The 14734-nt window shown below is 47.7% G+C and overlaps 1 protein-coding gene across 1 annotated transcript in view; it reads right to left on the reverse strand.

The window, feature by feature from the left end:
* The window catches only part of Tbx5 (T-box transcription factor 5), a 44619-nt gene that overhangs the window by 13485 nt on the left and 16400 nt on the right, over nt 1–14734 (reverse strand). The gene's annotated exons all lie outside the window — the stretch shown is intronic.

Consider the following 14734-nt stretch of genomic DNA (forward strand, 5'->3'; position numbering starts at 1 on the left):
TGCCCCAAATACATATCACATGTACATATGCATGGGGACACATACTAATAATAATAATTAAAAGAAGTTCTCAGGGGCTGGACAGATGGCTCAGTAGTTAAGTTTGGTTACCAGCCCCCTATATCGGACAGCTCACAACCACCTGTAACTCCAGCTCCAGGAGAGCCAACACCCTCTTGTGGAGTTTGTAGGTACCTGCGCTTGTGTGCACATAATCCCCCTCTCACACACATATATGCATAATTAAAATTTTTAATATACATTCAAGAGATCACGAGTGAAAATGCCCCACTTTAAAAAAAATTCCCAGTTTAAAGGGTTGTTGAGCAAAGGGATGAGGAGGACACAGCAAGTGCCATTCACTGTGGCTAATGTTTTACGTAGAGAGAAGAGACACAGGACGGGGAGAGATGGGAAGATAAAGAAGATGGAAATCACACAACAAGATGAGGCCAAACCAAATCCAGATTCTTCTTGCATCACACACACACCCTACTGAGCCTCGGCAGTCACCCTGAGGCTTTCCTGCTCAGCATCCTCCCAGGCTCTCCGAATCTGGTCCCTCCAAAGCTGAGGATGTAGGGTTGGTCAAGTGCTTGCTGAGCGTGCACAGAGTCCTGCATTTGATCCCCAACACCAAATAAACCGGGCAGAGTGGATTGCATCTCTAATCCCAGCACTTGGGAGGTAGAGGCAGGAGGATCCGGAGTTCAAGATAACAATAACCATGATAATAACTTGATAGCCATTTCAGCATGATGAGACTCCTGTCTAAAGCCTGTGATTTATGAAGTTAGTCACAGTATTCTATGAAATTTATAGGCTTCAACACTCAGCCAGAGACCGCTGGCACTAGGAACATATTCTGATACAAAACACATATGGATCAGGAAATCCGAAGAGTCAGAACTTTCTTTTTTTTGTCATAACTTGGAATCAAATATTTCTTTAGGCGTTTTTGAAAGTAATTTTTGACCCAAATCGGTTTAGTCTCACTATGGAACAATCAAACACACGCGTGAACGTAAGTGCTTGGGGTACCAACTAAGCTCCTTCCATGCAGCTAAAATAAACGCTTACATGTGGAAATTAAAGTGTGCATTTGGGACTGGAGGTACAGCACAGAGGTAGACTTAGCATGCATGAAGCTCTTGGTTCAATTCCCAACACCACAATACATACATCCACCATCCATCCATCATACATGCATCATAATACATATATCACACATACATGCACCATACATGCATATACATGTCGTAATATATAGCATACACACATGCATGATACACAAAATCATATATGAATACATACATACATTACATACATTGCTGGAGATGTGGCTTAGTGGTAGAGTACATGCCTAGTAAGCTGAGGTTCAATTTTCAGCACCAAAATTTGTTAATTAGTTAATTGATAACAGACTAAGAATAGAGCTCAGTGGTATTTTCATGGGATGTATGAAACTCTGAGTTTTAATAACTGAACTGCAATACATTAAAAATGAAATAAAGTACAAGGCGTACACTATACAATCTCAGTAGCAAGCCCCTACTTAAAAATTCTTGAGAATGCCACAGGCATGAGTTTATGGCACCCTTTTCATGGTATTATGGTATTATGATTGCTGTGCCCATTTTACAGATTAGGAAGCTGAAGCACAGAGAGATGAGACAACTTGCCCACAGACTCAGAACTTGTTAAAAGACACAACCAGAATTCTAGCCCAACCATTACCTAAATACATCTTTCAATGTCTACAACAGAGGCCTGGGATCAAGGTCCCTTTCTATGCACCAGGGATATAGACTTCTCTGCCCCTGTCTACGTCTGTTATGAGGAAACACATCATGGTGGCCAGGCAAGGGACATGAAGAGCCTGCCAAGTTTCCATGACACTACACACCCACCACTCATGACACCCAAGAGTCTCTTGGCTACGCCTCTCCCGGGGGCCTGTGCCATCTCAGATGCCAGCTGGGATGCTCCACATGGCCATCAGTCAGCCAGGAAGCTAAGCAGAATGGCATTAGCTCGAGAGCTCTGGCTTTGTGGTTCAAACCATGTAATGGAAAAACAAGAATAAAAGAAAAAGCAAAATAATAAAAACACTACCAAAGCCATCAATTCTCACCGGTAATTCTGCCTGGGTCTGCTGAGGTCAAGCGCTGGGCTGTCAGCACTCCAGGAGGAAGGGAGAAACCGTTTTGGGGTTTTATATGTTTAACGGGGATGGTTATTTTTTTTTAATTAAAGAAAATAAGCCTCCAAAAATATTGGCTGAGGGAATTTACAAGGGATCGTACCAGTGTGCTCCGTGGAATTCTCCCATCCAGCCTTGCCAAACTGCAGAATTACTCACCCCGAGAAAGGCCAAACCCTGTTTTATAAACACTTCCAGAAGTGGAAAAGTGATATTATCCTCAATAACCACGTGTCCCTCATAGCTTGTTTCCCTCTAAGGAGCCTCAAACATCATCCCCAGCGTGTATCAAGAACATCTCGTTTAGTGCATGAGGTGCTGCATCCCGAGGCCATCTGACGGTGCCAGGCTGTGGGTAAGGGAAGGCAGTGTGCCTCCTCCCGCCAGTGAGGGGAGAGAGACGCAGGAAAGGAAATGTCTGAAGTAAACCATAGCAGGGTGGTCCCCACGGAGCTCTTCAGTGGACCCACCAAAGGATCCATCAGTACAGGTTAACTGTTAGCGTCTCTCTGGTGCCAAAGACGGGAAGGTACAAGTTGTTTTCATCTGAAGCTTAAGGACACCCATGAAGAAGCCAGAGCATCACAGTAGAGTAAATGTTGAAAAGGGGTATGTGTGTGTAAGGCAACCATGGATGGCAGGTTTTCACCATAATCACCACCATCACCTTCATCAGCATCACTACCATCGTTATCGCTGCTATCACCATCAACATCACCATCATAACCACCATCACCACCACCATCAACGCCAATATCACCATCACCACCACCAACGCCAATATCACCATCACCACCACCATCACCATCATCTTCACCACCACTGTCATCACCATTGCCGCCATCACTGCCATGATTGGTAGTGTTTCATGAACGCTCACCCATGTTCCAGCCACCGTACTGACTGTCTTCAATGTCTTCCCTCATTTGCTCCTAGACCATTCCTTATTGCGTGCAAATACTTAGGAGCTACCATACAGATAGGAAAATTCAAGTTCGGAGAGCTTAAAAGAGCCAACAAGCGGATCCATTCAAAGTCCATTCTGCTCCTAAACTCTTGAGGACAAACTTGGTTGTGGTGACAGGGAGGCTCTGCCGGCGCACTGCTAACAGGCTTATGATCACAGAGTTGGGAACCATCTACACAGAGCAGGGTTGAGGTCATCGGGCAAGTCCCACTGTTCCTGACGCCCTGCTGACCTTGTCATCCTCCGGCAATCCCACCAAACGGGCTCTGCTCAGAGGCACCAGACCCAAGCCAGATCTCGGGTCCCTTGGCTCTCCCTGGGTGCCACAACCCACAGAGCAGACCCTCCCTGACTCAGGCTCCCTGGCGTTCTGTTCCCTGCGAGTGAGCGCAGAGTGAATGACGCCATTGTCACTAGGTCTGGGTTGTAAAACATTACAAGGGAAGATTGAAGTCGACGGCCAATCTGCACCATCAGCTCGCCTCCAGCTAATGAACCCGTTTTCCACTGCACCCGAGCCGATTGAATCGACCTTTTCACGAGAGCAGGTGGCGGAGAGCTGATGTGGAGGGGGCTTTTGTTCAGTTTTGTTTTCTCTAGGAGATGCTTACCCAATTTCTGGCAGCATTTTTAAACAACCAAAGTGGGGTGAGGGCCATAAAAGTCCTGTTCTTGTGGGGCACATTCCTTTACGGGCTCCCTACTTTCATCTGAGACCCAAATTAAAATGGGCCAGGCAAATACGGCCCCTAGGGAGCTTTCCTGGTGCGCGCACCTTCTAATCTACTTGGGGGAGTTGTTATGTGGGCACCATGGGAAACCAGGAAGGCACACCTCAGGTGGCACACAGCCCAGGCATCATACAGATCAGCACAGATAACGGATAAATTTGGTTCTCGGCTCACAGCAGAAAGGCAGAGAAAACGATCTTGCTGTGGAGAATAGGCCCAAATACTTTATGCAAATTTCCCACTAGGGTTGTGTGGTTTGAGAGGGACCAAGACTCTCAGGGACTCCTCCTCATGCTAGAGACAACTTTAGGAACAACCTTGCTTTGCAGCTATGGGGTCATGTGATTATACATCTCTAGAGAGAGTAACGGTGAGAATTGGCTCCTGGTTCTGATACTGGCCTGGCTGGGTGGATGGGTGGATGCCCATACTTAAGCACAGAGAAAGAGAGGAGGAAGAAAGAGGAAGGGAGAGAGAGAGAACACCCAGGCTGGCCTCAAACTCAATACATAGCCGAGGATGGCCTTCAACTTTTGTTTTGTTTTGTTTTTTTTATGTGTATGAGTGGTTTGTGTGAATGTGTGTCTGTGTACCATGTGTGTCCCTGGTCTCCATGGAGACCAGCAAAGGGCACTGGGTCCCCAGGAACTGGAGTTATATATAGTTTTCAGTCACTATGTGGGTTCTGAGAATTAAATCCAGGTCCTCTGAAAGAGCAACTAGTGCCCTTAACCACTGAGTCATCTCTCCAGACCCATTTTTTAAATTTATATTTTAGAAATTAGGTCTATTTGTTTTATTTTATGTGCATGAGAGTTCTTCTTGCATGTGTGTCTGTGCACCACATGTGTTCCTGGTGCCCAAGGAGTTCAGAAGAGGGCACTGAATCCCCTGAAATTGGAGTTATAGACAGTTGTGAGTCGATATGTAGGTGCTGAGAATTGAACCTAGGACCTCTAGAAGAGCAGCCAGTGCTCTTAGCTGCTGAGCCATCTCTCCAGCCCTGACCTTCATCCTCCTTTTTCTGCTTCTGAGAGCTGAGATGCTAGGCATGCCCATCAGGTTTGGTTAATGTAGTAACGTAGTGCTGGGGATGGAACCCAGGCTTTATGAATGCTAAGCAAATACTCTACCAGCTGAGATTTTTTTATAGGGGCAGGATAGCTAGAGGCTCTCGTTATGCAGTCAAATTGGCTCCCAACTCCCGATCCTCCTGTCTCAGCCTTCTGGATGCTAGGAGGACAGGAATACACAACTCCATCCTGCACAGCACATTCTGAAGCAGAGCTTGGCACCTAGCAGGGGCTCTGAATGGGCTCTGAACCGCCTCCCCATCTCAGAGATCAGATACTTCGGGTTTGCCGGTTTCCTAGAGAAAGGTGTGTGTTTGCACCCCACTCCCTGAAAGGGGCCTGACACTCCAAAGGTGGTCTTAGCAAGTGCTCCTGACAGCTCTGAAGCCATGGAGCAAACTGGGCCTGTCTCCCTTTGTCCCTTTGTCTCTTTTCTTCCATTTACAGGAAGGGAAAACCAAGGCCCGCCCTGCAGAACGTCTGGGAGTCACAAGGAGGAAGCTCCGCGGAAGGCACAGCAGTGGGCTTGAATGGGGCAGCGCCCTAAAGAGCTCAGGCTGTCCATCAGACACTCTTCCCTCACGCCTGGCACACTGCGCAATGCAGACCCAACAGTCCAGTCTCAAATACTGACAAGTTTGCCAGCTGGAGAGATGACTCAGTGGGCAACCAACTTGCTCTAAAGGCCTGAGGACCAGAATTCAATTCTCAGCATTCACATATAGAATCCCATCTGTAATCCCAGTGCGAGGGAGGCAGAAACAGGGGATCCCAGGAGCAAACTGGGCGTCTAGACCAGCTGAATTAATGAACTCTGAGTTCAAGTGAAGGACCTTATGTCATTCTAGGAAGACACCTAACATTAACTTTGAGGCCACACACACATACATACATACTCACACACACATGCATACACATGTACACACATACACAATGCATATACATGTATACACACCCATACACAAACATACACATGTGCACATGCACACACATATACATACATATGCACACATACATACACAGACATATATACATATGTGCACACACTTATATATGCTAATAAATAAGGGGAAAGGGGGATGTTCTAGATTTTGACAGGGGTTTAGATTTTACAATTATGTACACTTATCAAGAACTGGAAGGTAAACTTATAATACGTACATTTCACTCTAGAAATCTCAAAGAAAACAAAGAACTGTGAACAAAAATTGAATCTTAGTTAATGATACACACACTGAAGGGTTTGGGGTGAATTGCCTCATTCCTCTGCCTTAGTTTAAATTTCATGTTATAGTGAGAAGGATAGATGGAGGAATGGCGTGGACACATTGGAGAGACAGATGGTAGATGGGTGGATGGTTATGTAGGTGCACCAGACAGATGGCCTGGAAGAATGGACAGACAGACAGATGGGCATGGATGTGACAAAGAAGACACATGAGCAGGAAGGTATAGGAAGCTTTTGTCCCATCCCGGAGCCACAGACGGCCAGAGAGACATAGAGAACTCTTTTCTAGCAAATTTGCTTGTAAAACTGATAAATACTGCCGCAAAACAGATGAGGGAAAGAGATAGATGGCGGTGATGATGGTGATGATGATGATGGTGGTGGTGATGATGGTGGTGGTGATGATAATGGTGATGATGGTGGTGGTGATGATGATGGTGGTGATGATGGTGATGGTGATGATGATGGTGGTGATGATGGTGTGGGAGTCTGGGAGTGTAGCTCAGTGGTGAGTCACACGCTTAGCAAGATCAAAGCACTGAGATGAACCACCAGCATCCCCCAAAATAATTAACTAAATAAAAAATATAAATTGTGTAAAGGATCTAGGCAGAGATTTCTCCAACAAGGCATAGGAATGGAGGAAAGGGTCAACTCCACCACTCGCAGCGGAAATGCAAGGCGGTCGGTCTCTCCGGGAGCTGTCACCTCACACCTGCTAGGATGGCTGCTATCGAAATGACAAGAGATAACAGGTGTTGGCGAGAAGGTGGAGAAAAGGGAACCCTCTCCACTGCTGGTGGGGATACGGTCTGGCACAGTCATCATGGTAAACATCACAGAGTTCCTTCGAAAGCTAAAAATAGGAGTACTGTATGATCCAGCAGTCCCTCGCTGGGTCTGCATGCACAAAGGATAGAATTGGTGACTGGATTCCCGTGCCCATCACTGTCCTGGTCACCAGAGCCAAGAAATTGAAACAACCTATGCCTACAGGTGAATGGATAAAGGGAATGAGGAGTGTGTGTACAGCAGATAAGTCAACCTCAAAAAGGAATAACTCCTCTCACTGGAGACACCATGAATGAACCTGAAGGGTGTTGTGCTAAGGGAGAGAAGCCAGACACAGGAAGATAGAATGTGGGGCCTCACTCCTAGGTAGAGTCCTAAAATGGGCCAACTTCTGGCAGGAGAGTAGAGTGGTGGCTGCCATGGGCTGAAGGAAGAGGCATGGAGTCAGGCTGGCCAAGGAATAGAGAGTTCCAGGCATGCACGAGGAATAAGCTCTAGAAAGACACTGAGCAGCCAGCATGGCACAGGGTGATGGTGCCGCACAGGCGGGTGGTAATTTGCAGAGGGGTAAGAACTAGGTGTTCCTAGGAGGGAAGAAAAGGGGGCAAGACAAGAACAAAGGGGGGGGGAGGGGGAAGGGGAAAGAATGGCTGAACTTTCCACTTACAACCTCAACCTCCCTCTTGTTTGAGATAAACATGGTCCCCCCACCCCACCCCGTGGAGCAGGGGCAGAATCCACAATTACAGCAGAGTCAGGAGTCTGGATTGCTGACACAAAGAAGTCTCAAGTCACTTCTCTGTCACCGCACTTTGGGATGGTCTTCAGCCACATGCAAGGGAAAGCCAGAGCGCTAAGGCTTCCATAAGAAAGCCAGACATGTATGTGGTCAGGGGCTGAAATTTGATTTACAAGCAGAAGGGATAGAGGCAGGAACAGAAGAACTGTAACTTTGGAAGGGCCCCAGCCCCACAAGTCCCTTAAAATCGTTGAATTTTTTTCCCTGTGTATATAGTGTACACAGGGTCTTTCTTGAGTTCATTTAATTTAGTGTGTGTGTATGTGCTCCTGTGTGTGTGTGTGTGTGTGTGTGTGTGAGAGAGAGAGAGAGAGAGAGAGAGAGAGAGAGAGAGAGAGAGAGAGAGAGACCCACCTGAGATAAAGTCCTGCACCACTACCAGCTGCTTTCATTTGACTTTAAGAAGGGGAAAGGACATAGTGGAAAAAGTGATACAAGCAAGGCCGAGCAGAGGCAGAGGACAATGAACAATCATGTACAATGTAGCCAGGATGAGTTCCTCCAAGATTGTTGAGTGATGGGGGGGGGGGGATCTGACCTGGCTACTGTGTCCTGAGATCCAAACTCCCCCATGCTGTCTGCTGAGGACAGCTCAAAATCTAGACACATCTACCTTACTATCAAAAGAACAAAGAAACGCAGATAGCATCACTCCTCTCTGAGGGCATCACAGCCACGAAGTGTGTTGACCCACAAAATTAGCTGATTCCAGGGAACACAAGCTGCATATCCTGCACCCCCAAATCCAAATGCTCCAAGGCCTGAAGCCTTTTGAGCACTGGCAAGACCACCTCGGACTGGGAAACTGCACGCTTGCTATAATCCAAAGCACAGGTACAATACCGGCAAGAAGGCTCAGCAGGGAAAGGCGCTTGTTGGACCAGCTTAGAGACTTGAGTTCCATCCCCAGGACCCACAAAAGGGCAAAATGCAAAAGATAGCTCTACAAAATTGTCCTCTTACCACCAATACAAACATGCATGGTATGCACACACACACATACACACATATATACACACACATACACACATACACATGCATACACATGCATACACACATACACGCAATAATAATAATAGTAATAATAATAATAAACAATGTAGGTGTAGGACTGGGGATGGGTCTTAATGATTGATCACTTATTTGGCATGTGCAAAAGCCATGGAGTCTGTCCCCAGCAAACAAGAACAAAATATTCCAAAGAACTGACAAGTGCTGAAAACAACAATAACAACAACAAAAACTTCGGGAAACAACCTAAATGCCTCTTGAGTGAAGGAAAATGTGGTACATTTATACAATGGAGTACTACACAGCAGAAAAATATAACAATATCTTGAATTTTGCAGGCAAATGGATGGAGCTAGAAAACATCATTTTGAGTGAGGTAACCCAGAACCAGAAAGACAATTATCACATGTACTCACTCATACGTAGTTTTTAAATATAAACCAAAGAAAACCAGCCCACAAGTCACAATCCCAGAGGAACTAGACAACAATGAGGACCCTAAGAGAGACTTACATAGATCTAATCTACATGGGAAGTAGAAAAAGACAAGATCTCCTGAGTAAATTTGGAGTATGGGGACCTTGGGAGAGGGTTGAAGGGGAAGGGAGAGGAAGGGAAGCGAGCAGAGAAAAATGTAGATCTCAATAAAAATAAATAAATAAATAAATATAAAAATACTGTATAGTATTCCCTTCAGGCTGTGTGTACAAGGCACGGAGACACAAATGAATCTTCGTATATGCAGTTGAAATCGTCCATGTACATGCAATGATCCAAAATTCACAGAACTCCCAACTCTGAAAGGTCTCTGAGCTCAAACGTTTTGGGTGAGGGACATTCAGTCTGGACCATCTGTAGCAGAACAGCCATCAGGGCTCAAGGTCATTCTGCAAGGAGCACCCATGGACCTCTGCAGCTGCCTTGAATTCAATGCCCATTCCTCCTTCTGTAGAAGGGGGCTCCCCTCCACACCTCTCATCATATAGGAGGGGACTCCCCTCCACCCCCAGGACCTCCTTGCTCATAAAGAGGGCTCTGCATTTCAGTCACCTGTGTGATTGTGGCCAATGAAGGACACGAAGAACCTCCTCCTATAGCCAGAGCCCGTGTTGGAGAAGCTGTGTGCGCGTTCCAGTGCACTGGCAGCACGGAATGCAGACCGTGAGGGGACGTCCTGAGAACCTACCTTTCTTCCCTTAAGCCACAGCCCTAGGCTCCCAGCCCCACCCAGATCAAGAAATCCAAGCAGCCTGTGGCCTGATCAGCGTCCGCTGCAAGTGTGGATCATAGACGGGTTTCACTGAACTCTGCGACATATGGAACTCTACGATCCTTCAACCGCCCCGAGGTCCTCTGTGGAAGAACTGGAAGAACTGAGGTCGCCCCACACCCTTTTCTCCTGTATGCAGCCTAGAGATGCATTTAGGGGAATGTGGGGGTGACCCTGTGTTCCACTTTTTCTGGCTCAGATAGTCACACACAAAGAACGGACAGAATAAGCTCGGGACAGGACATCCCAGTCCATCTAGGACAGTTTGGGATTCGTCTATTTGACATCAAGAGTTATCCTGTAGGTAAGTCTCTTCCAAAGACTTGAGAGGGACCTGTAGCTGGAGAGAGAGATGGCTCAGCAGCTAAGAGCACTGGCTGCCCTTCCAGGGGACCCGGGTTCCATTCCCAGCACCCCACAAGGCAGCTCACAGCCATCTGTAACTCCAGTTCCAGTGCCCTTTTCTGGCTTCTGAGAGCATTAATACCTAAGTGGTACACAGATTTGCAAATAATCATACACATGAAATAAAATATAGCAGGCGAGTCAGAGGTCTGCCCTCCTCAGGGATCTTGGAAGATGCCCCCCCACGCACCCCCTTTCACACTTGCTACAAGGTGAGTCTCTGGATCTGCTGCTCTCTTCTGCCCTGGGCTTCTGCCTTGCCATGGAACCATGCACCCGCCCACTGTGGATCAGAATGTCTGAAATTGTGACCCAAATTAAGTTTTTCTCTTATGAAGGCGATCATCTCGGGGATTTGTGGCAATGCTGGAAGGCTGAGTTAGAACATCTCATTACCTCAAGGGCCCTGATCGCCTGCAATTCCCAGGTGTCTTCAAGCTGTCTATATACTTCATAGACACCGAAGCCAAGTTCAAGGCAGGGACATCAGCGAAGGGCAGGGTGTAGGGTTGTCAATGGCCACAGAGGAGTTCCAGTCCTCCCTAGCGGCTGAGCTGGTGTGCACGCAGGTGCAGGTGCACGGTTTCTGCTGTCTTTGTGTTATCTCGGCAGCAGCATCTACTCAGCATTACCTATTCTGGATGTCAACCCCATTGCAAGTGTCAGTCATTTCCTTCACTCCGCTGGGAGCCGTCCTGCCTGCTGCTTCCTCCCTCCCTCCCTCCCTCCCTCCCCCCCCCCCCCCCCCCCCCCCCCCGTCACTTGTCTCTCAGAACTTTGAGGAACACTGACCGCGAGAAGCTGTTTTTACGGCAGTCCCCACCTTTCCCTAACAACCTGGGTGCGTGCACACTGTCACGGGAAGCTGGAAATGGGCCTTTTACGTGGTCTAATTCCCCCCCCCCCAGCTCTCCCGTGTTTATTATAAGCAGTGACAGCTCCTGTAACCGGACACCGTAAATGAATACTGAAGAATAGCTAAGCCACGGCCGTGTTTGCCCAAACGCAGAATAGCAGAATCGAAAGAGAGAGAGCACGGAGCTAGAGCGGGACCGTGTCCAGGTCTTGGCCAAGCCGCCCTAAAAGCCTCCAGAGCCTGCCCCTCTCTCTCTTCCAGATTCCATCCCTCCTCCTCCTCCTCCATCAGCTGTCACCGAGTGTGTGAGGGACAGGAAACAGAATTACAAGATTAACAGTGAGCCAGCTTTTATCACAGCTGACTCCAAGAGCTGCGGTTCCTGCTTGTCACTACCTACAGCAACCTGGGGCTTGAGACAACAGCCCAAAATAAATTCTGAATAAAGTCAGAACTGAGAGTCCCAGGAACAGTTTCCCTGAATCAGGACCCAGGTTCCCTGCCGGCATTTTCTCAAGTAATGCTTTTTTTTTGTTTGTTTGTTTTTCATTTTTTGTTTTTGAGATAGGGTTTCTCTGCGTAGCTCTGGCTGTCCTGAAACTGGCTTCATAGACCAGGCTGGCCTCAAACTCACAGAAATCAGTCTACCTCTGCCTCCCGAGTGCTGGGATTAAAGGCGTGCGTCACCACCTCCCAACCAAGTAATTCTTACAAATGACACAGAGCAAGGGATAACCCCAGCTTTGACTGACCTTGAAACTCTGCAACATCAGCCACTTTGCTTCCTCCATCACTGTCCCTAAAGCCACCTACGAAGAGCTGGATAATCACCAAGAAGGTCTAGCCTTCTCCCATTTCCTCAACACAACTCCTGTGACCACAGAGACCTATGGTTCTTAGGCTGAGAGATCTTAGGCTCCAACAGGACAAGCCACTACCATTAGTCCCCCCTCCCTCCTCGCCCCCTCCCTTTTCCTCTCTCCCATCTGACACCTGAATGGAAAGAGACCTGCTTGACCTGGACCGGCGGTGGCAGTCCTAGCTCTCAAACACCTGCCCTTTCCCCACCTGCCTCTCCTTTAATATCCGACGCCTGCTCCTGTGAGCTTCCCATCAGGGAAAGACTATTAAGGAATGCAAGGGGAGAGAGGGGAATGATCAGAGGCAAACTGGACACACGTTCCAAGGCTACAAAAAAGAAAAAGCATACAGAGTGCCTCTTTTACCATGAACAAATGAACAAAGCCAGGGGTAGCCGGGCCAGATGGGAAGGGTGTGAAGTCAGTGGTAAGAGGTCTCCCGGACCTTCTTCCACAGTGATAGAAACCTGGGGAGTTCCCGCATGTGCAGTGATCTTGTCTGGTTGTGCTCGCCAAGGCTCTGTGTGGGACTGCCTGGAGAAGGCTCCAGAGGAGAAGAGGCTGCAGTCAGCGTACGTAAGTCAAGAGGCTGCCACTGCCAAGGAGGGTTGGAGTTCAGTGTGGCAGGAGACAGGTGCTGAATGCTAAGACGCATCAAGAAGAATCAGGCTCAGCAGTAGAACATGGGTTTATTGCGTGCAAGGCCCTGAATTCGGTCCTCGGCACAGAAAGTGCTGAGGCTAGAGCAAGCCATTGCCTCCTGACCTCTCTAATCCATGATGGCCTTGTAGGAAAGATGGGAGAGGTAGGCAATGCTAAGACCCTTTGATGACCTGGCCTTCACCTGTAGCTCTCAGAGAGGGCTTCAGAATGGCTGTTGCTACGTCTGAGGCAAAGTTACCATCAGCATGGAATGTGACTCTGAACTTGGCTGTCTGGGAGCCTCGGGTAGTTGTATCCATCTCTGCTTAAACGGGATTTTGGCACAGACTCCTCCGACCCTAGAACTATAGCAAGGGCCAATTTAAAAATCCATTTTGCAAATATTGAATTTAAATATTCCTGGGGCTGCAGAGTTGGCTCAACAATTAAGAGCGCTTGCTCTTCCAGAAGACCTGGATGCAATTACCAGATTACCAGCACCCCCGTGGCATCTCACAACCATCTGTAACTCCAGTTCCAGGGGATCTGACACCCTCTTCTGGCCTCCGTGGCCACTGAATGTACATAGCACATTTTCCATGTGCATGGAAAATACCCATATGAATAAAATAATATTTTTTAAGTTAAACTGATTTCATAGCCCACAGTTTTTAGACCAAAGTTTAGACTTCAAGACTATGGGATCTCCATCCCTTTCTCTGTTTTTTGGTTCCTCACCCTTTTTGAATGACCATGTTCTAAATATAACTAACTTTCCCTTTTCTTCTCTTCCAGAATCTCATCAATGATTTCATTTTATTTTGAATCACAAAATGCACTGAGCGGGAAAGAGAAACAGAGAGAAAAAGAGAGAGTGTGTGTGTCTACATCCACCGTGTGTGTGTGTGTGTGTGCATGCATGTGTATCTGTGTGCTTGTGCATGTGTTCGGGTGTATTCGTGCATGTGTAACTGTGTGCTTGTGTGTGTGTGCGCATGTGTGTGCTTGTACACACACATTTGATCAAGGGGCTCAAGATGTGATTTCTAATTCTCTTGCCATGTAGTGGGTCAAGCTGGAAGTTGAGCCATCAATCGGCGACCTGCCTTACTTGTTCAGTCATTTCCATCAGACCCAGTTCTCTCTGTGTCTGCTTGTTCCAGCCCTTTCTATCTGTCATTTCAGCAACTGTGACCACAGGATATGTAAAACTAGCAACTGATTTTTGGCACGGGCTCCCCACTGGAACTCCCATGCTCATGAGCTGTCCTGGAAACCACCTGGTGTCAAGTTGGTCTGTGTTTCGCCCTCAGGAAATGGGGTTGCTCACTTCTCTCTCATTGATGGAGAGCTGTTGCCAAAAGAACAACCTTCAACAGCTGAGACAGATGAGGGAAGGGGAAGGGTTTGATGGGGGGGGAACACAAGGAAGAGGAGGCATATAGCCTTGGAACCCGGGCCAGCTGGATCCTATCCTACCCCACCCTTCACGCTGCAGGCTGCCTGAAAGCACCCATCCAGATGATAAAAGTTATCAGAGAAAGATCTGGGGGCCCTGGAAGTGGCCCATTCCATAAAGTGCCCGCTGCCCATGCATGAGGACCTGAGTTCAGATCTCCAGAACCCATGGCACCCAGAATCCAGGTGTGCTGGGGTTTGCCCTCAATCCCACTTGTGGGGAGGTGGTCACAGGAGGATCCCTGGAGCTCAATGGCCAGTCAGCCTGACTGAATAAGGAGCCCAGGTTCAGTGAGAGACTCTGTCTCAAAAAAAAAAAAAAAAAAGGTAGAGAAGTGATTGAGGAAGGTACCTGTGTTGACGTTTGACCTACAGAGAGAGAACATATAGGGGCAGATGAGAGAGAGAGAGAGAGAGAGAGAGAGAGAGAGAGAGAGAG

Source organism: Alexandromys fortis, unplaced genomic scaffold (assembly GCF_014885135.2).
Source record: "Alexandromys fortis isolate MF-2015 unplaced genomic scaffold, M_Fortis_MF-2015_v1.1 scaffold_90, whole genome shotgun sequence".
Taxonomy (NCBI): Eukaryota; Metazoa; Chordata; class Mammalia; order Rodentia; family Cricetidae; genus Alexandromys; species Alexandromys fortis.